Source organism: Cavia porcellus, unplaced genomic scaffold (assembly GCF_034190915.1).
Source record: "Cavia porcellus strain 051 isolate PalLab524CR breed Dunkin Hartley unplaced genomic scaffold, mCavPor4.1 scaffold_28, whole genome shotgun sequence".
NCBI lineage: Eukaryota > Metazoa > Chordata > Mammalia > Rodentia > Caviidae > Cavia > Cavia porcellus.
In genome coordinates this window covers 43,764,944-43,786,929 of record NW_026947511.1, presented here as the reverse complement: position 1 = coordinate 43,786,929, position 21,986 = coordinate 43,764,944, and the positions used below count along the sequence as shown (strand labels likewise).

General features: G+C 39.6%; 1 protein-coding gene and 1 non-coding gene across 3 annotated transcripts in view; one reads left to right on the top strand and one right to left on the bottom strand.

Moving 5' to 3' along the window:
• Zfand3 (zinc finger AN1-type containing 3) overlaps positions 1-21,986 on the bottom strand; it is a 275,896-nt gene that overhangs the window by 253,689 nt on the left and 221 nt on the right. The window lies entirely within an intron of this gene.
• On the top strand, positions 15,799-15,897 carry LOC111757996 (small nucleolar RNA U13). Its single transcript, XR_002792246.1, has one exon. It is a non-coding gene; the product is annotated as a small nucleolar RNA U13 (small nucleolar RNA).

The window sequence follows — 21,986 nt, the reverse complement described above, 5'->3', positions numbered from 1 at the left end:
TATTATGAAAATGAATACATTCAATCTACTATTTAGAAGAATCATTATTTCCAAGTAGTTTAGAGCAGACATAGCTTAATGAGAAGAATGTAAGTTCTGAAGAGTCAGTCCTACCAATGACTTCTATGTAAAACCTTGGACAACTATGTCTCAGTTTACATGTCTGTAAAACAGGAAACTGCTAGTTCAAAGACCATATGATTCCTATGAGGAATGGGGAAAATAGCATCTATAAAGTGACTAGCACACAGTAAATGGTAGCAATTATTACTGCTTTCAGGGCATAAAGTAATGCTTTAAAAAAAAAAAAAAAGGACTGAAGTAATCTCAAGGGAAATCAGACAGTACTCCAAGACAAACGAAAACATACCAAAATTTACAGGGGGGGAAAGTTAAAACAGCGCTTAGAAAAAACTAATTATACCTAGCCTATCAATACTGATAGCTGTTGTGGGCTTTCTGCAGGAGTGGGTTGTTTGTTTTCGTTTCTTGGTGCTAGGAACTAAACTCAGGACCTTGCACTTGTCAGGCAGGCACTTACACCACTGCGCTACATCCCCAGTCTTATAGTTGTTTTTTTGTGGGTTTTGTTTTGTTTTTGGTTTTTTGGTACTGGGAATTGAACTCATCACCTTGCACTAACCAGACAGGGGCTGTGCCGCTGAGCTATATCCCCACCCCTAAATACTTACATTAATAAAAGATCTTAAGGGCTGGCGATTTAGCTCAGCAACATTAAAGTGCCTGCCTAGCAAGCACAGGTCCTGAGTTTGATCCCCAGTACCAAAAACAAAGATTATCAATTCAATAAATTAAACTTCACCTTGTAACATGAAAAAAAGGCCCAACTAAAACAAAAAGGAAAGAAATAACAATATGAGCATAAGTTAATGATACAGAAAATTAAAAACAATAAAGAAAATAAATGGAATCAAAACTTGGTTGAGCTGGGCATGGTGGCACATTCTAGCACTCTGTAGGTTCAGGCAGACACATCCCAACCTCAGCCTGACGTGGTCTTAGCAAGACCCTCTCTCAAAATAAAAGGGGGAGCAATGCAACTTAGTACAATGGGTTGCGGGTTCATTTCTCAGTAAGTGGCAGAAGGACAGCGGGTGTCACTGAAACAACCAACAAAACTGATAAACTTGTAACTACTAGCCAGAAAAAAACAAAAGATTAAAAATACCAAACCACAAATGAAAGAACAAGCATCACTACTAACCTTTCAGATATAAATCTATATCTCAATAGTATCTATATAATTTATAAAACTATAAACAACTACAGAATATGCTGACAAGTTAGATGACTTTGATGAAATGGGAAAACATCCTTTAAAACAACAAACTGCCAAAAAAAAAAAAAAAATTTTTTTAAATCTGCATAGAAGCCAGGGATTCAGCTCAGGAGCAAAAGTGCCTGGGTGGCAAGTACAAGGTCCTGAGTTTGATTATACCAAAAAAAAAAAGAAAGAAAGAAATCTGCATACCAATGAGGACTAAACTAATAATGTTTAACTTTCCACACAGAAGGTACAGGGGGTATCACTGGTTAATTGTACCAAATCAAATAATAACAGTTCTTCAAAAACTCCCCAAAAAGTTGGGGCTGGGGATTTAGCTCAGCGGCATAAGCACCTGCCTTGCAAGCAGGCGGTCGTGAGTTCGATCCCTGGTACCGATAAAAAATGAAAAAGACAAAAAAAAAAAAAAAAAAACTCCCCAAAAAGTACAAATAATACCCAACTAAATCTTCAGTCAGTGTTACTGTGATACCAAAAGCAAAAACATTACCAAAAAGAAAAAGCCAGATCAGTATAATCTCCAAACACAACACAAAACCTCAACAAAATAATAGCAAATCAAATCCAGCAACGTATTTTTAAAAAAGGATTGTTTAACAACCAAGAAAGTTATTCTAGGTATACAAAGTTGATTTAGCAACCAAAAAACAAAAAAAAAAAAAAAAATCAACCAAAATAACAAAATCATATGTTGACAGATCAAAAGACAAAAACCTCATGACCTTCTCAACAGATGCACCACTGAAGGAAAAAGTAAGTGTGTGCAAAGAGCCTAACATAGTCCCCCCCCAAAAAAACCTCGTTAAAGGAGAATAAAGTAGGCAACTATTTCGCACAGAGGTCTGAAGTCTCATCTCTGGATACTGCTATCCAATGAGGGGTCCTAGAACCGATTCCCATGGATCTAAAGCATAACAGGAAATTCCTCTGGCCTTGGAGTAAATAAAATTTTCTTAGATAAGGAAAACTAAGAGCACAAACAACCAAAACCAAATAAATAAATGATATAAATTAGACTTCATTAAAATTAGCAACTTAATTGCTTCAAGGGGTACACCCAAAAATGTTTTAAAAGAATCTACAGAATCAGCGATATTTACAAATCATGCATCTGATAAGGAACTAGTGTCCCAAATTCATATACAAAAGAACTTTTCCAAAAATAATAAAAAGATGCATGGCTCAACTTAAAATTTTGCCGTGCTGGAAGTGATATGGTGCTTGTCTAGCATGTGCAAGGCCCTAGGTTTACTCTCTAATATAGGGGGAAAAATTCAGCAGAATTTGAATTGACATTTCTGCAAAGATGATACACACCAAAGAGCACAGTAAGAAATACGCTTGCCATCCATCAATCATCGGAGAAATGCAAATGAAAACAAGATACCACTTCACATGCACAATGATGACTGTTCTCACAATGGTAAGGATGCAGGAAAACTGGAGTCTTCGTACAGTGCTAATGGGAAAGTACAATAATGGAAGCCCTCGGAAATACAACCTGGCAGGTCCTCAGAAAGTTAAATAGGAGTCACCAGCAACTCTCTCCGTAACTACTTAGCTAAGAGAACTGAAAACAGGTGCTTTAAAAAAACAAAACCTAGTACACAAATAACACCGTCCATAACAGTACTATACAAAATATCAAAATGGTGAAACAAACCAAATTCTATCAACTGATAAACAAAATATGGAATACATTCACCCAGTGGAATATTATTTGGCCACAAAAAGTACTGACATATTCTACAATATAGAAGAACCTCAAAAACATGCCAAGTGAAAAAACAGGCACAAACGGATATTATATAACTACATGTATTTGAAATGTCTAGAACTGACATGTCGAAAAAACAGAAAACTCATTTGTGGTTGGCAGGAGCTAGGAGGAGACAGGAACATAAAGTGACTACTTCTATGCGCAAGTTTTTTGGGTTTTGTTTTGTTTTTTTTTCCAGTACTGGGGACTGAACCCAAGGCCTTCACACAGAACTCCATCCCGAACCCCTTTTTTTATGAGATAGGGTCCTGTGCTGTTAAGTTGCTAAGTGGCCAGGCTAAGTTCAACTTTGCAACCCTCCTGCCTCAGCTTTATAGAGTGCTACAATTACAGACATGCATCACTATGCATGGCAAGATTTCTCTATGAGACAAACTGTTCCAGAATTAGACAGTAGATGGCTGCACAACTGCAAATTAAACAGAAGGAAAACCTTACTAAATTGAACACTTTAATAGGATGAAATTTATAGTAACATATCTAAATAATAGAAAGTTGAGCAACAAAAGAAAACTAAAGGAATAAGATAATTAAAATTTGCTTTCTATATTTAATAATGCTATCTTTAAAAAATAATAATAGTATCTCAAAGCTACATCTGAAAACTTTTTCTTTTTTGGTCTTTTTAAGACAGGGTCTCACTATGTAGTTCAAGCTAGCCTTGGGCTCACTGTGCAGCCCAGGCTGGTCTCGAACTTGCCACCTGCCTTGGGCTTCCAAATGTTGGGATTACAGGAGTGTGCCACCACGCCTGGCTTATCCAAAAATTTTTAATGCCTTTCATAACTAGACATGTTAAACCTAAAATTTCAACTAAACCAAATACCATCAATACTTCAAATGTGTCTTAACTCTGAGCCAGAAGCTCAACAAAAAAACTTTCTAATCAGTCCCCCTATTACAAAACAAAAGGTATCAAAATAGCTTCAACCACAGCCAGGGATTTAGCTCAGTGGCATAAGCACGTGCCTGGCAAGCAGAAGGCCATGAGTTCGATCTCTGGCATCAAAAAAAAATAGCTTCAACCTCACCCATCTGCTCAGGGATAATCTGACAGAAAGCAACGGCAGTTGCCATTATATTTTAATAAATATAATGATACAATTAAAATATATCAATATAATTTTAAACAATTTAAAAATGTATGTGTATATTTGCCTTTAAAGATTTAACATTAACATGTACCACTTACATAATGTTTTATAATTAAACTTTTTTTATAATTAAACTTTAATAAGAACCTATCTATAATCAAAATGGCCTGTTTTTGATAACATGGTTCAAATGTAAAAACCCTCAAAATCCTCTCAAGTTAGAATACAGCAGTCGTGTAACTAAATAAACTGAAGAACAAACAAGAAGTAAAATGAAATTTTTAGATCTGAAAAATGCCGACCTTAACTCTGAATTGGTTTTCCAAATTAATTCTAATATAGTCTTTCCTCTCATGTCACACTGACACGTACAACCTGTACCATGAATAAAATGGCTTAAATTAGTATCAGTAACTGTCCCCTCATCTTACCTCATACTTCACCTTGATTTCCTAAATAAAATACTGAGCTTTTTTTTTTTGTTTTTGGATGGGGGGGGTCCATTTTTCTCCTCCCAAACAGACATTTTCTTGCCTCCCACTTGACAGGAGAAAAAAAGGAAGGACAAATGAAAATCAGAGTACAAATAAATATTCACTATCTTTTCAGCAACACAGATTCACTTCAGAAAGACACAGCATGTAATTCAAAATACTAGAAAAGATGTCTGAATATTTTTAGGGATAAAAGTCTAGACTAAAAAGATTTCTTAGAAAAACAAAAGCTAAGAGAGTACTGAGTAACTTTCTACCGAATTAAATTGTCAAGAGATGTGGAGTACCAACACGATTCAAGAAGTCAACAAGTAAAACGTCACACATCCCTACACGGAAGGGTGGCCAGCCAACACCTCTGTATATGAGGCAAAGGAAATGTTATTACCTGGATACTGTTAAAGGCCGTAGTTTTTAAATTTAATGAGAACCATCACAGCTTCTACAGGAGGCACTTCTATTTTTCTGAGAAGAAAATGGACCCAGGGCTTTCCCACTGAGCTACGTGTCTAGCCTGTTTTTAAATTTTAAGACAGGTCTGAATAAGTTGCCTAGGCTGGGCTCAAACTTGTTATCCTCATCCACTTGAGTAAACAGGATTCCAGCTAAAGAGGAGGGCATGTCATGATGTGTCATGACATCAATCTTTACAATAAAAAATTTTCATTAAAAAAGTGGAATGAATGCATTTTTATCTACCACAATACTGTAGAAGATTAGGTATAAAGTTCCACTGAGAATCTAAGAAGCTACAGTTCCAGCTGGTGGTGGTCTGTTGGGTTTTTTTTAATCTTAAAAACTTACAAAATGTATTACTGGAAAAATGTTAATAGGAGTCACAACTATAAACAGATTAAAGTTCTTTCAATTCATGATTGTTGGATCCATGGAGCCTTAATGGAAAGTGTTAACTGCTGGTACACATGGGATAATTAAGGCAATTTTCCACAAAAGGTCCCGATTCCCTGCCACATCAAAATACTGCTGAGATGCACAAAAGTGACTGAAACAGCATCACTTAAATTGTCTTTAGCACCTTTCAGAAGGGAAAAAAATAAAACAATTACCATCTTGACCATTCATAACGTGATCCTAATGTCACTTCCTCAAAGAACTATCCCTCCCACGAGGTTCCATTAACTCTGTGCTCACCTATCTCCAGCTGTACCTCTTTACACTCTTTTTCCCTACACTGATGTTTCACTTCACTGTCTTCTCACTCTGCTTCCATGAATCTCAAAAAAGTGACAAACAAAGCAGACACGGTGGTACACACTTGTAACCGTGTCATCAGGTGGCTGAAGCAGGAGGATCACAAGTTCAACAACAAGTTAGAATACACAGGAAGTCAAGAAAAGTCTGGACTATACTGTTAGACCTTATATCTAAAACAAGAAAAAAGTAACATAGTCAAGGTATAGAACAATGATGGTAAAGATGTACTTGCCCTGGACCCACTGAACTGCAGCCTGGAAAGGATCAGCAACGTGTTGTTTATAGAAAAGGCTCCACATATGATTCTGAGAACCCCATACTGTTAAGACATGGAAAATTCCTCATCTAACAGTACTCCCTGTGATCCCACAAATGTCCTTGTTTCAGCTATGACCTGTGCATTCCTGTCACTCTAAGTGGTGCAGCTCCAGTAAACATTAGACACCTAAGGCATTTCCACAATGTACAAAATTCAACATAGGTGACACCATTTTTGTAAAACAGTAATATTATCCATCAAACCTGGTTAAATAAACTCTACCGCACAGATCTATTGGAATATTATGCTACTATTTAATGAAAGAAACTAGAAATGTATATGCAGATTTGGAAAGAATTCTAAGATATACTAAGCAAGAAAAGCAAGGTGGGGCTGGGAAAGATGTAGCCTGGTGGTGAGATGCATGCTTAGCATGTACAAGACCCTATGTTCTACCCCAGCACCAAAAACAAAAGCAAGGTAGCAAACAGTGTGCACTATGTTACCATTTATCTTAGAAAAATATACTGTACATACACAGAAGGCCATGCTAAAAACTTAACCACAGATTTTGACAAACCATGAAACTATAGACACAACGTGTACCCAAAGATTAAGACTAAGAAAAGGGCTGGGATTTAGCTCAGCGGCAAAAGTGCCTGCTTGGCAAGCGCAAGGTTGTGAGTTTGATACCTGGTTCCAAAAAACAAAGACTAAGAGAAAGACAGCCCTTTCATCATTTTTCATTTGTGTTTTTGGAATTTTTAATCATATAACATGAACCTTTAATTAATATACTACGAAAGTATGCGAGTACATTTACACACCAACTGAAGAAAGGATTCACACTCACAATACATAGAAAATGCATACAAATGAGTAAGAAAACAGCAGATGACTTAAAAGAAAAATGAGGTTGAATAAGCACTTTACAAAAAAGTTTAGGCAAATGGCCAATAAAGAAAAAAATCTACATTTCATAGTCATCAGAGAAATTCAAAGTAAAGCCACAATAAATAACCATACACACAACTAAAATGAAGAAGATAGTAAAGATCAAGTATTGACAAAAACATAGAATAATCAGAATTCTCACACTGGTGGTGGTTAATAGATACAACCACTTTTGTAAAGGAGTGTTACTAAATTATGTACCTGACAGCCCAACAACTCTGCTGCTAAATATGCGTACATGAGAAATGTATTTGTCTACTCAAAAGATGCAAGTGCACAGTAGCATAGTACACAATACTGCAAGTAACACAATATGCCAAGTAATCTCAAAAAGTAGACCTGGATAAATTATACTATCATATACTAGACTACTGAAAAGCAATGACCAATAATTACCTCTAGACAAATACGGATGGATCTCATAGTCATAAATACTGAGGGAAAGAAGCAAACACAAAAGGTTTTTAAATACATGATTTAATTTCCACAAATCAAAAATAGGCAAAATTAATCTATAGTCAAGAGGAGCCTGGGAGTATAAACTGGGGTAGAGCACACGGGAGACTCCTGCTGAGGTGCTAAAAATGTATTAAATATGTATCTTCCCATAGATGATGGATATACCAGGTACATACATATGAAAAAAGTCATCACTTTATATATAAAAATTCATCTACAAAATGCAGATAAGTCCTAAATTGGTAGAATACATTTATACAAGAAGTATCTTATATGTTATGCAGAATATAACAAATAAACTCAGTAATTTTTAATTCAATAATTTCTAAAAACCCAGCAAAGTCACACATGCATGTCAAAACCACACATGGTGATGCACACCTATAATCCCAGCACTCTGGGGGGCTGAGACAGAAACATTACAAGTATGATTCCAGCCTGAGTAACTTAACAAGATCCTGTTTCAAAAATAAAAACATGGGGGCTGGAGGTTTAGCTCAGCGGCATAAGCGCCTGCCTTGCAATCAGGCAGTCGTGAGTTCGATCCCTGGTACCGATAAAAAGGGAAAAGACAAAAAATAAATAAATAAGTAAATAAATAAATAAATAAAAACATGTTAACAAGGCTGGAAATATAGCTCAGTATAAAGAGTCTGTGTTCAGTCTCCAACCCACATATAAAAAATAGTAATAATGACAAAAATAAGTAAAAATGGACTAAAGACATCAACAGACATCTTTCCAAGCAAGATATACAGATGGCTAATAAGCACATGAAAAGACACCCAACATCATGTATCATTAGGGAATTGCAAATTAACATGAGACAGCACCACACACCAATTAAAATGGCCAAAATCCAAACCACTAACAATACCACATACTAAGCAATGATGTGGAGTAACAGGACTCTCTCTCACAGCTGGTGAGAATCCAAAATGGTACAATCACAGTGAGATTTGACCAGTATCTTACGAAACTGAACAATCTCACCATAAGATCCAGCAATCATGCTCTTTAGTACTTCCCTAAATGAGTCACAAACAAAAACCCACACAAATGTTTACAACTACTAAAACCTGAACGCAATTTAAGATGTCTTAAAATGCAGTACATCCGGGGCTGAGGATTTAGCTCAGCCGCATAAGCGCCTGCCTTGCAAGCAGGAAGTTGTGAGTTCAATCCCCAGTACCAAAAAATAAAAATAAAAAGGTAAAAAAAAAAAAAGCACATTACTAGTAGAAAGAAGCCAATGTGAGAAGTTTACATAATGTAGGATTCCAACAATGTGACATTTTAGAAAAGCCAAAATTACAGAGACAAAAAAAATTAACAGTTATCAAGAGTTGAGGGGGAAAATATGACTAGGTAGAGCAAAAAGGATTTTCAAGGTAATGAACTATTCTATGAGACACCATAATGACATACATACTACATTCTCTCAAAACTCCATAAAGTAAGCAGGCATATTGGCACACACCTGAAATCCCAGCACTCAGGAAGGTGACACAGGAGGATCGCTGTAAGTTCAAAGTTAGCTGTAGGTTCAAAGGTCAGCCTATGCTATTTCTTATTAAAGGTGTTAGTTACATAGGTATATTCACATTATGAAAATTTAGCTAAACACTCAAGATTTATGCACTTTTCATTATATATGCTATACTTCAAAAAGTTTACATCTAAAGTTTTCATAAAAGGATACTGACATGTTATCTGATTCACACAAAAAATTCAATCATCTAATACCATCACTGCCCACAAAGTCTAGTACAGAATCACTTCAAGAATTTCCAAATTTTCTTCTCCCAAAAAACACACTGCACACCCCTGACAGATGACACTAGTGACTGCATTTACAATTTCACTTTGGACTCAAGAACAAATGGATTCACCACCTTTCAAAACCTAACCAACCTGTAAGTGGATTAACTTCTGCACCCATCATACCTGCCTGCGGCCATCTCCACCCTGTAGCCAGGGCCAGAAACCTTGCTGCTGCTCCCCTCTATCACCCCTGCCCCCTCCCACCATACAGTCTGTCCCTGCTCTCACATCCAGGGCCTCCTTCTCATCCCCACTGTGCAGGCTGCAGCCTACATTCAATTCTCAGTTCCTCTCAGGGCTGCTTTATGTAGGTTCCACAGAGAGAAATGCATTTCAATCTACCTAGCTGCACTGTAATACAGGTGTTTTATTTTACCCATTATTCCGAGAAGAGGTCACAGACCACCACATTGCTGAAGAAGTTTATGTTCCTAAAAAGGATTAAATGTACTAACTAAACTCTACTTTCATTCTGATACTCTTCAATTCACTGTCTGGTAAATTTTTTTAAATATAACATGTCATCCATGCTTAAAATATAATGGTTTCCAGCTGCTTCTCAACCCTTAAACTCGAGAGCACAGCAATCAAGTGTCTTCCTGACTGTCCCCTGCTCTCATCTCTCCAGCTTCGTTCCATCACACACTGTGGCTAATACACTGACTGTGTATCAGCATGCCTTTCTGAAAATTCCTCTGTGCCTTTGCACAAGCTATTCCCTCTGCCGGGAAAACCCCTCCTCCTGACTTCATATGGTTAAATTTCTGCTCACCTTTCACAACCAGCTCAAGCCCCATCTACAACAGAAGCCCTTTGGGCCATCCTCCAACTCTAGGCCAAGCAAGAGGTCCTGCCAGCATTCTCCCAAACTTTTCAATGATCTCCTATAGCACTTTCCTCAGGGTTTTTCCAGTTTAATGACCTGCCTCCCCCTCCAGACTATGTGTGAAGTCAAAGCAAAGACAGCTCATGCCACCCACACATCAAGTCACAGAACAAGACCTCAATGCAGTACTTAACATATCACTGCTGAACAAGGACAAGACTCTGGAAAATGGCCAGAGGAAAAAGGCTGCTCTAAAACTTTACCAGCTAACTATGGAGCACCAGTCTGGTGAGCTTTACAAATACAAAGTGTCCAAAGGAGGCAAGAATGTTCTGCATCTATTAAGCTGCCACCAATGTGCCTACTTTCGGGGCTGAAAATTCATCTTAATAAATGTAATTATCACTGCCACAAACTGTGGTAAGAGCTTGACAGGCATTAGAGCTCAATAAATCTCATGGCAGTTCTAAAATATTCTTGTTTAAAGACAAGGAGGCAGAAAGGTAAACCCAGGTCTTTGACTCCAAAACTCATGCCTAACCACTGAGCTCAGCTGGTTTTCATGAGATAAGAGACCAGCATGCCCTGCACCTTTGAAGTAGTACTGGGTTTCATGAGCGGGGCTCTTCATGAGCCTCTTAGTAAATAAGAAAGATCTTTTTTCCCCAGGAAGCACTACTTCTAAATTTTTTAAGATTTTAACTTACTCTATTCATCACAAAATCTTTTATCAAGAAGGCCTGTGTAAGTTGTTTTTCCAAGAAAACAATTGCAAGAATAAAGCAGAAGACGGGCAAGACTCTTGGACTCCCCACCAGGCTACAGGGAGAAGAGCAGGGAGGAGGGAAAAAAAAAAAAATCACACCCAAGGTAGGTAGGTAGTTATGGCAGTATCAATAAAGGAAAAAAAGGTAGGCTGAGTCTCAGTTGCCTGCTGCAAAGACATAGCACAAAGCATTATCCTTTAACTGACTGAAAAGAGGTTTCAGGGCTAAGGGATGAAACACCAATTTCATTGAAAGCTGCTATTTCCACTCAACCTTAGTGTGGAATCTGTACCACAGTTCTCATCCTGTGATCTTTAGCACTTCTCTGTAAGACCCCGGGGACTCAGACCGCACACTTTAAGAAAATGTTTCTTGGGGCTGGGGATCTAGCTCAGCAGCATAAGCACCTGCCTTGCAAGCAGGTAGTCGTGAGTTCAATCCCCGGTACCAATAAAAAGGAAAAAGACCAAAAAAAAAAAAAAAGAAAAGAAAACGTTTCTTTAACCCGTCCATCACCTGTCCATATTCATTTCCGCACCATTACAGACAGAAGACAGATTTTGACTAGAAGATGGTGGCCACAGAGCATTCTGATTACCACCACCCCACTTTTCTCAAATCACCATCTTCATCCCCGCTGAACCCCAGGGTCTCCCCATCATCCTACTCTTCCAACTCACCTCTCAAGGCTGGCAGCTCTTACACAGACCTGTTAAGTGACTTATCTATAACCCAAGTTTTCTTTGTTTTTTGTTTGTTTGTGGTACCGGGGATCGAACTCAGGACTTCATACTTGCCAGGAAGGCGCTTATGCCACTGAGCTAAATCCCCAGCCCCTACAACCCAAGTTTAAACACAAAATCAACAGTCTAGTCTTCCTGTCCCTATTGCCAACCAAAAATATATACAAGGTAAAGGTCCAATTTATATGAAAAGTATCTAGGTAAATTTAAGATGCTTTCTACCATCAGATGAGAATTTCTAATCAAGGGTAAGAAAATAGTATGTAGGGATACCTACTTCCACAGATCAAGATTTAGAGTGGCAATGATTTTCTAAATTCATCCTTACTAATACTATTGACATTGTAGACCCCTGAAGAGAGTATAGTAGTATACACAGTGAGATACTCCACATTTTCACTCAAGATTGTGTCATTCGCAAAGGCTTTATCATTGAAGTCACAGCAACCATTTTTTTTATTAGATTCTGCCAAATATTCACTGAGGATTAGCTTATAAATAAAACACATGGTCTAAATATACCTGGGAAGTGTTTCAGCACTGTAAAAAGGCAGGGACAGGAAGAGCTAATTAATAGTGACAAATGATCCACAGGAAGAGAGAATACAATCCTTGAGATTACCTGAATATGTTCATCCAAATTAACAAAATAATTTTTTTGAAGTTCCCATATGTGCTCTTTACCAATTTAAGGAAATCATTTATTAACATATTATAAATTAAAATTATTGCCTGTTTTTAAGTATGTTCAATAAGTTTAGTCAAAAACGTAAATAAAATTCCTGTATTTTATAGATCAACATCCAAGTACATTCCTTTTAAAGATAAGTCCCATGTCTTCAGGTTATACTAAAAAGGGAAGCTGGGCATGGTGGCACACACCTGTAATGCCAGCACTTAGGAGGCTGAAACAGGAAGATCAAGTGAGTTTAAGGCCAGCCTGCACTACACAGTGAGACCATGCCACACTGAGACCGTACATTACAGTGTATGATTTTGTACATACAGGCAAAGTTTCACATGCAAACAAAGACTCAAAACCAGTTTTCTGGATTTCAGTGGCAACTGAAGAAAAAGGATACCATCCATGACTCCCCGAGCACAGAAACTAAGAAATAATCTAGAAACAACTCAAAATGAAACATACTCCACACATTCTCCTACCTCCAGTTTACTTTTTACTTCTTGCTGGTTAATACACTCTTCAACAGTTAAGAATTACTGCATTATTTAATCTACTTTATGTGTGCATTCATAAATCTTTTCAGATAAATGAGCACACTTATCCATACAGGGTTATCCTAGAAAGGGTTAAAACTAAAAAATGATGGCCTGAAATAGGGGGGAAGCAAAGCTTTGAAAACACAGTATGACATCAGCCCCATCCACGCACTCTGCACTCCCCAGCTTCCTACCTCTACTTTTCCAGGTAGGTACCATGAACTACAGAAAGTCCCATGTTCAGAAATACTATCAAAAGAACTCGGAAACACTTAGCCCTTGAACTTGACTGCAAGTGATGTTTTCATGATACATCTGAATGGTCAAAATCCTTTTCCTTGGAAGCATAGCTGAAAGTGCGATCATACATACATAAACTCGCCAGTGTGCAAGAGTCCAAGAAACATGTAAGACATCAACTGTTCATACCGCTCCCCCTCATAAGGAAAAAGATGAGAAATGACACTTCCCTAAAGGTCATAAACACACCAATAACCTTTGCCCTGTCATTTCTTAGGCGCAACATGATTACAGAGCTGTAGTGTGCCCCACTCAACGCCACCCACAGTAGTAAGCAGCACCAACGATCCCTCCTAGGATATTCTTCCACCATTATTCAAGCAAAGCGTGTGCATGTACAGGACATCCCGTACAGGTGAAGAAACAGATGTGGTTAGCTGGTACATCACCTTTCCTCTGGTTAACAGCCGCAACCACAACTTAGGTGCCTCAATGTTTGCAACTCTGACCTCAAAGATAATGTGGCGTTTTCATGATCTTGTGTCATTCTCTTAGCCTTGACACCCCAAGTCAGTTTGATTTTGCCCATTGCTGCTGGATATTCCAATATACACTACCTTTCTTGTTACACAGGCCTTAAACAACGTACTTATCCCTAATCACACATTAAAAGGTGCTTCTTAGGTTTATGTTGGTAAAAACAAGTATTCCACTACAAAAGTCACTTAATTCTCTCACTAAAAAGAAAAACAATTGAATCTCTATTAGGCCAAAAGCTCTGTGTATAGTCCTCTAAGGTTGCCAATTTAATAGTGCTGAGAAAAAGGTCTATGACAACTGACTCAGAAGTAAACATGGGAAAAAAAGTTCAAAGTATAGACTAAATTGTACTGAAAACCCAAGTCCCATAACTGAGCAAAGAACACTCCCAGTAATCTGGATTAACAACAGGCATTGCATCTCCCAATAGAAACAAAGTATGTTGGAGCTGGAGAGTGCTCCACACCTTCCCTGCCACCCAGCAACATATTCTCCAGTCTCTGGAGTCTTCTTCAAAGAATGCCTGGGCCCAGGAAGAGGTCCTGGTCACGTCCTTCACTATCAGGACCTCACTAGAATTCACCCCTGCTCAGCCCCTACACCAACCTGCCAGCATGACCAACCAGGCCATACCCTGCAACTACCCAGTGCCCATGCGAGATGATGGGGACATGCCTCACGCGCCCAGTCACCCCTAGGACCCCTAGGGCCTCAGCCTGAAGTGGCTGAAGAAACTGTAAGTACCTCTTTCCATGGACAGTGAGGTGGGCCCCTGTCCCCCAATATAGCATGAAAGCCAACCCCCAACCAAAAGAAAAAACAAAAAAGATTTCTTTAACTTTTATTTTTTAGTACCAGGAATCAAACTCACACCTTCTACTTATTGGGCAGGCACTGAGCTGCTGAGCTCTATCCCCAGCTCTGCGTGTGTGTGTGTGTGTGTGTGTACCTATATATATGTATACATATATATATTGGAGCTGAAGAGAAACTTAGAGCCGATTTAGACAAGTCCTTCATCTTTAGAATATAAGAAAAAAAGTATCTGAAAAAAAGAAAAGAGGGGCCCGGGATTTAGCTCAGCAGCTCTAGCACTTGCCTAGTAAGGGCAAGTTCATGAATTCGATCCCCAGTACCGAGAAAAAAGTATCTGAAGAGTCCACAAGAAAATAGGCTTGAAACTTATGGCTGTGTATCAGCGTAATTGTTCTAAAACAACACTGTCCAGAACACCTCAGGGGGATGAAAATGTTTTGTATCTGTGTTCACCAAAATAGTAGCCACTAGTTACTGACCGAATGAGTAATGAAAATGAAGCCATTATGACTGAAGAACATAATTGCTAAATTTATTGAAATCTAATCCAAACTGAAACTGCAACTTGTAGACTGTGGCTACTATAGAATAAAATACTACCTTAAAAGGCTGGCTATTAAGTACTTTAAATAAAGTTCTTTAACCCCCTCTTCTGCCTATGAGTATATATATGAAATTTCTTATGTGCTAAATATTTCATTCAGCAATATAATCTCCACTCCCACCCCATGTTAGGGACTGAACCCAGAAGCTATACCCTCAAACTCTGACAGAGTCTCTGTACATTGCCCAGGCTGGGCTCAAATTTGTGATCCTCCTATGTCAGCCTCCAAGTCACCAGAATATAGTACTGGGATTACAGGCATGTACCAGTAAGCCCAGCTAGCAATGTCATCTTGTCATATAAGGACCCACTCCAGAGCAGGATTACTAGTCCTCAAATCCCTAACAGAACTGTTACCCACAGCTAGAATGCATACCACTCTGAAAAATACACTTGCAAACCACTGTTACTAAAAAGTCACAATATCCGGGGCTGGGGATTTAGCTCAGCGGCATTAAGCGCTTGCCATGGCAGGCAGTCGTGAGTTCAATCCCCGGTACCGATAAAAAGGAAAAAGACAAAAAAAAAGTCACAATATCCAACAAACCGGAATCTAGATGCTTTAAGTGTTTCGTTAAAATGTGTTAGGCCATGACCAGTCACTTCCTTCGTGTGGCTTTCCCAAGATACCAATTTTAACCTTTCTTCAAAAAGAGATGCTACTTCGGTCATGAGCGTGACGACTGGTGGTCAGGACTTGTGCAAAATGCATGAGATGTGCCTCCCTCAAACCAAAGCACATTACCTGTCTGACATGGGGGGGAGGGGGAACAGAGCAAAGAATTCTGGAGGAAGAAAAGGGACAGCGTGGCCACATCTAAAAGCTCAGGTTAGAGAAGGGAATTAACCTCAATCTTGAGCTTCAATTACTGTAGGATTTCAAAACATGACATCAGTTTGCATGGATACCACCTCCTTAATGCCTAATTTAAAAATCCAAAATTATATTAGTTATCATCTTAGTACTCTAAGTGAATAATACTTTATATGCTATTCATTCTTTCTTTTAAAGAGCTTTATTGATGTCAAAAGATTTTTAGTCTTCTGATTTTTCCAGCTAGGAAAAGGTTGATACATGAAAAACTAGTGTTAATTCTGATACCATTTAAGAAAACAGATTTTTTTGTAGTTAAAATTTTTTATCATGACTTAAAAGTACTGAATTTACCTCTCAGGGAAGGGGTAGGAGACAGTGAATGGGTAGAAGAGTGAACAGGAAGGAGAACAATAAATAGGGCAAAGAAGAAGATAATCCAAAACAGCCATCTATCCTATAAGTTAACTGGACCTATCAAAACTACTGCCTCAAGCCAGTTTTACAAAAGGACGTTTTCTTTTTTTAAAAATGTTATCTCCCTGTATTTGAACTTCTCATAAGGGCAAATGCAACATTCTTCTGGAGATCCCAACAAGAAGATAGGTCAAGCAGGTATATTCACTAGTGACTACTCAATTCAAGTCATGCTGTATCTTCAGATGTACGCGACACTCAAAGGTACAGTGAAGCTGCACAGACAAGTCGCTCTGTTAAGGGAACACTTAAGGGGGTTTTAGAATCAAGGGGTAATTAGTGACATCACCGGCATGCACATTATACTGATTAGCTAGTGATTCACCCTACATGCACGTGGACTGGAAAGCCCAGCTTAAAAACCAGCTCAAGTGCAGCCAACTGGGAGCTGAGAATGACTGAAAAAGCAAGAGTGTGAGAGTCGCACACTGCTGGGAGCAAGCACACCAGCCAGATGATCCACGCAGTAAAAACAACACACACGGTGTCCCACACTAATTCACAAAGCCTGAGCCTACAGGAAAAACTATATATTGATCCTATTTAAGCTAAACAGCTCAGCACTTTGTGATTGCCAAAAATAAAAGTGGAATAAAACAAATTATGTTTTCGATCAACTTTACCATTTCAAGAATGGAATTTATTTTGTGGGACTATGCCTATTGCCACCTCTGCCTACTTTCATATCCTATATCCCTAAAATACAAATTCTATGTACCAAACTAGTTTGTACACAAAAGACTTCAACAGAGAGTCAGGCATGGTGCTGCACACCTGTAATCCCAGCACTCAGAAGGCTGAATCAGAAGGATCACCATGAGTTTGCTATTCCTCCTGCTGAGACAAAATATCCAACACCAAAAGTTAAAGGAGGAAAGGTTTATTTAGCTCACAGTTTGTAGGGGTTCAGTTCATAGTTGGCTGGCTCCGAGGCAGGGTGACATGGCAGATGGGCATCACAGAAGAGAAACAGTTCATGGTGGGCAGAAGGAAGCAGTGAGCAACAAGCACCAGCAACCCTCTTTCAGTCCCTCACATCCTACCCACCGTAGTTTGGGTAACACAGAGTGGCTGAGCCTTAAGCCTCGCATTGCCCCATGAATCCATCCCAGCATCACATGCTTGATCCCAGCACCACACTCTCTAGATCCAGCCACCTCCAAAATACAGCCATAATGCCTACCTTGCTAGCGAAAATACATTCATGTATTATTTATCTTGCAATTTGATTTACTGAAATAGAAGAGCTTTATCTTCAAATCAACAGTTTACCTAGTAAATCTCATATTTAAATATTCTGTTACTCCCCAAATACCAAACTAAATAATTTTGTCCCCTATGCTGTAAACTTATTTACAAAACTTTTGAGGGTCCCACAGTCTTCATCATGATAGACTGTTTCCAATTATGAGAGCAAAATGTCCACAGTAATAATTGGGTTTTAACACTAATCAGTAAAATTGGGGGGGGGACTCCCATTCAACCTCTATTCTCACTAATTACCCTTTCTGTTATCCTGTACTATACATAATATATTCTTATCCTCTTAATTCTGTAATATTCTAGGTCTTTTCTTTAAATAACTTTTGGAAACATAAACTAGGTCTTTTGGGGGGGGGCGGTGTACTGGGGATCGAACTCATGACCTTGCGCTTGCCAGGCAGGTGCTTATGCCACTGAGCTAAATGCCCAGCTAATTTTTGGAAATATTAATGAAGACTCTATATGCCTCCATACACATTAAATGCCTAAACAATTTCAGAGTCAGAGCTAGAGCTCAGTGGTAGAATACTTGCCTAATAAGTGTAAGGTCCATTTCAGCACTGAAAAAAAGCCTAAAAAATTTTGAAAGGCAGATCAATACTACTGCTATCCAAATACCTTTGACGTTTTCATGTATGTACAGACAGGTATTAACTAAAGAAAACATATAGATGTGGTGTGCATTCCTGCAATCAAGAGGCTGAGGCAGGAGGACCCCAATTCAAGGCCAATCTGGACAATTTAGTAAGACCTTGTCTCAAAAAGATAAGAAGGGCTAAAGGTATAGCCTAGTAGCAGACTGCCCCCAGTCCAACCCCCATGTTTCATCTTAACCATGAACATTAGCAATAAGCACCTTTTTTTTTTATAAGCATCTTTTCTGCCTGATTACTAAATACCTAAAAAGAGCCAGGAAAATGCTCATGCTTCACTAAAAATTTTAAGTCCAAGTTACAGGGAAAAAAATGTTTTAATCCTAAAAGACATACATACTATATTAAGAACTTCCAACTTTTATAAACAGAGTGATTTTCAGCAATTTCTAAGGTAGCAGATTTTCCCAGTGGGAAGATGGGTCTCTCTATAAAATAATTACCCATATGCAATTACACAATATAACAGAGACACACAAAACTGGAAACTAAAGGGTTGTAAGCAATAACTCATTTGCAATGTTTGTTCCTCTTGGCGTTCTCCTTCCCATAGCGCTTCCACAGAAAAGATCTCAGATCTCTCCTCTTTACCAAGCCCCTCTGATTGGGGTCCTGACTGGACAATGGTGAGAGCAAATCCTACCGCCTGAGTCACCAGAGCGAGCAGCAATCCTAAAGGAACTGCCTTTACTCTGCTGGTGCCAGAATATTCTGCTGAGAGGCTGCTCTGCAAAGGCTTGGGTGTGGGTTCTGGCTAGCTGACTTTAAAGACCTACAGCTTCCAGAGTGCTATGTTGCACAGAATTTTTAGAGAACAAAAATGGCCTTCATTTTCATGAAGGGAAAAAAGATGCCTCCTGAAAGACTTTCAACTCTATTTCTCGCTATTCTTCCCCACCCCACACCACTCATGCCACCACCCCGGCTGGCTTGGATTACTCCTCCTCACAGACGTTCTCTATCTCTGGTCCTGGCAACATACACCGCTTTCATAAAGACACACAGAATCACACACAGACACACCCAGCCACTCTCAAGATCATCCAATAACCTTTCACATCAAAGGCAATCATGTCAGTCCCTACTCAAAGTTCTTTATTAGCTCCCCAAAGCACTCAGGATAAAAGGCCAAAGGCCTCAGTACTACCCATGGGAATCCTATTATCACCAATTCCTCTCAGCTGCTCGCACTGCTGCAGCGGATCCCCTTCACAGTCTACCAATGGGACCCACTCTGTCCTACACAGGTGTGAGCTCCCACTCACATCCTAGCCTTCACACATGCCACTCCTTCTGCCTTGAACACTATTTCTATTCTCCCTTTTCACCCTTCTTACAGGTCTAAGGCAGTGGGAGCAAACAGGAGAAATCATGCCATAGGGTGCTGTCTGTATCATCAAAGTTTTGAAAGGTTTGCCATCTCTACTCTAGGTTCCATGCTAAACTGTCACTTCTTCCAGGCCACCATCCTCTACCATCACCCCAGCCAGTGTAGGTGGCCCCTCCCATGGCACTTTGACAACTGACTGCTCCAGGCAGTTCATACCTCTATGCTTCCTGCCCCCGAGCATGGCACTTGTTCCCCCTCACCCACCACTGTATCAGAGGCACCAAAATATCTGCCAAATAGAATCTAAGTTTAAAGAACATGTATGAATGTGCGCCATGCAATACAGGACAGTGCTAAAAATCAGGTATGACCTGATGAAAAGGCAATAATTTTGTTAACCTTTGTTTTAAGATACCAACTACACAGATGTTTACAAACACCCTCAGGAAAAGTTAAAACATGCACACTAAAAAGAACACTTTTCACCATGAAGCATTAGCTCTGCACTTTACTACTGCTGTTAGGCAAACTGGAGTTCATAGAAAATTTCAAAAAGAAGCCTTTGCTGCTTGCAGGTCAATTAAAGCACCACTGGAACTTCTGCTATCTGCTACTACCAAACTCTCTTGGCCTTACTAAGAACCTGCTGACTAAAGGCAAGACTCTTCCATTCCTTAGTTTCTAAACCCTGATGTAAGTCTTTTGATAAGGATTCCACTCATAATAGTCTCGATGACATAAGCATGTTGCCAGGAAACAGACCTCTGGCACTCTGGGCCACATATCTTACAAGAAGGTACAATGTGAGGCTTGTGACACCACATATTTCCAAGGCAGCAGACTGATGTCATAAATGTGACAGTTCAAAGCACTCTGAAGAACTCATCAGCTCCCCCCTACATTGTGTATAAAGCAGCAAATTATCCTTTCTCTTTAAGCCTCAGTTTCCCCAACTAGTAATAGATAATGGTTCCTACCTTATAAGGTTTTTGAGGAAACTAGACTGCCCGTGAAAGCACCTCACAGACAACCCAATTTATTTGCAAGTCAAAATGAAGGAAGACATTGAACCTAAAATATTTTCACATCTTCCAGACTCGTGGTAATACCCTAACTTACATTTGACTAAAGTCCTTTCACTAGGAAGTTTCTGAAAAAGAAAATGAAACTACTTCATCATAACTTTTGGAATCTACAACTCTACAGAAATTTACATTGAGAATCACTTATGTTTCCCTGCACTCCTAAAAGCACAGTTAATTTCTGTTACCCATTCCTGCATGGAAGATGGCAAACAGAAAATACCTGTTTTTTTCCAAGATGTTCTCATCCAAAATAACCCTTTCCTTCCTACTTGTAGTATCTTCATATACATTCAGTGTTTTTAAAAAAGGGCTCAATCACAAAAGTTGGTCTTTGTCAAGGGCTCCAGTTTGCTCAATAGAGAGCTACAGCCATGAGGTCTGCATGAGCACCTGTTAGGCAGCAATTCACTAAACCCATGGTGTTCCAAGGCCAGTTTAGATTTTAAAGGGAGTGGAGGTTTCGCTCATTTTTGACCCTAACACGGGATAGCCAAGTAACGACACACACTACTCACTGTGAACATTTTTATCGTTTTTTCCAGTGGAGAAAGAGGAATTCGAAAGCCAGCTGAGGAAACTGGCTATCATGCTCCCCAAGTCAAGCTGACTTAAGGTTTGGTTGTTTTGGGTTTCTTTTGTTTTTCACAAGAGAATTTCACAGACCTCCTAAAAATGTGTTGTAAATAAAGGTGAGACCTCAAAATAGTCTTCTAACTTTTAAGGTAGCCTGCGTTCTGAACTCGGGTTTTTATAAACGAGTGACGTGTGAACAGCTTCCCAAAAGCAAATGGGGCACTGGGATATAATTTAGGAAGTGATGATGCAAGTCTCTGGGGAACAGGGAGGAGGGGAGGTGAAAAAGTCAGAGGAAATACCCTCCTGGTGCCTGGACACCAACTCATATCACAGGCCAAAAGAAAGGGGGAGCCCTGCTCCAACCAGGAGGTGCCAACGCCGCCCCTTCATATCCCCCCTACGCTGCCCTGCCCCCCACCCGTGGCCGTCGCCCCACACCTCGGGTCAGCTAGTCGCAGAGGGTGGCAGCACCCCAGGCAGGGCCGACTCAGCCCACTCTCGGCCCCCGCCCCGCTGCCCTTCTCAGCCCGGCCCCAGCCCCCTCCTTCTAGGCCCTGCCCCGGCCCGGCTCCAGGTCGCGGCCTCCGGGGTCCGAGGCCTGGCGGGCAGCCGGGTGCCCGCGCCCGCCGCCCCCACCCGGCCGGAC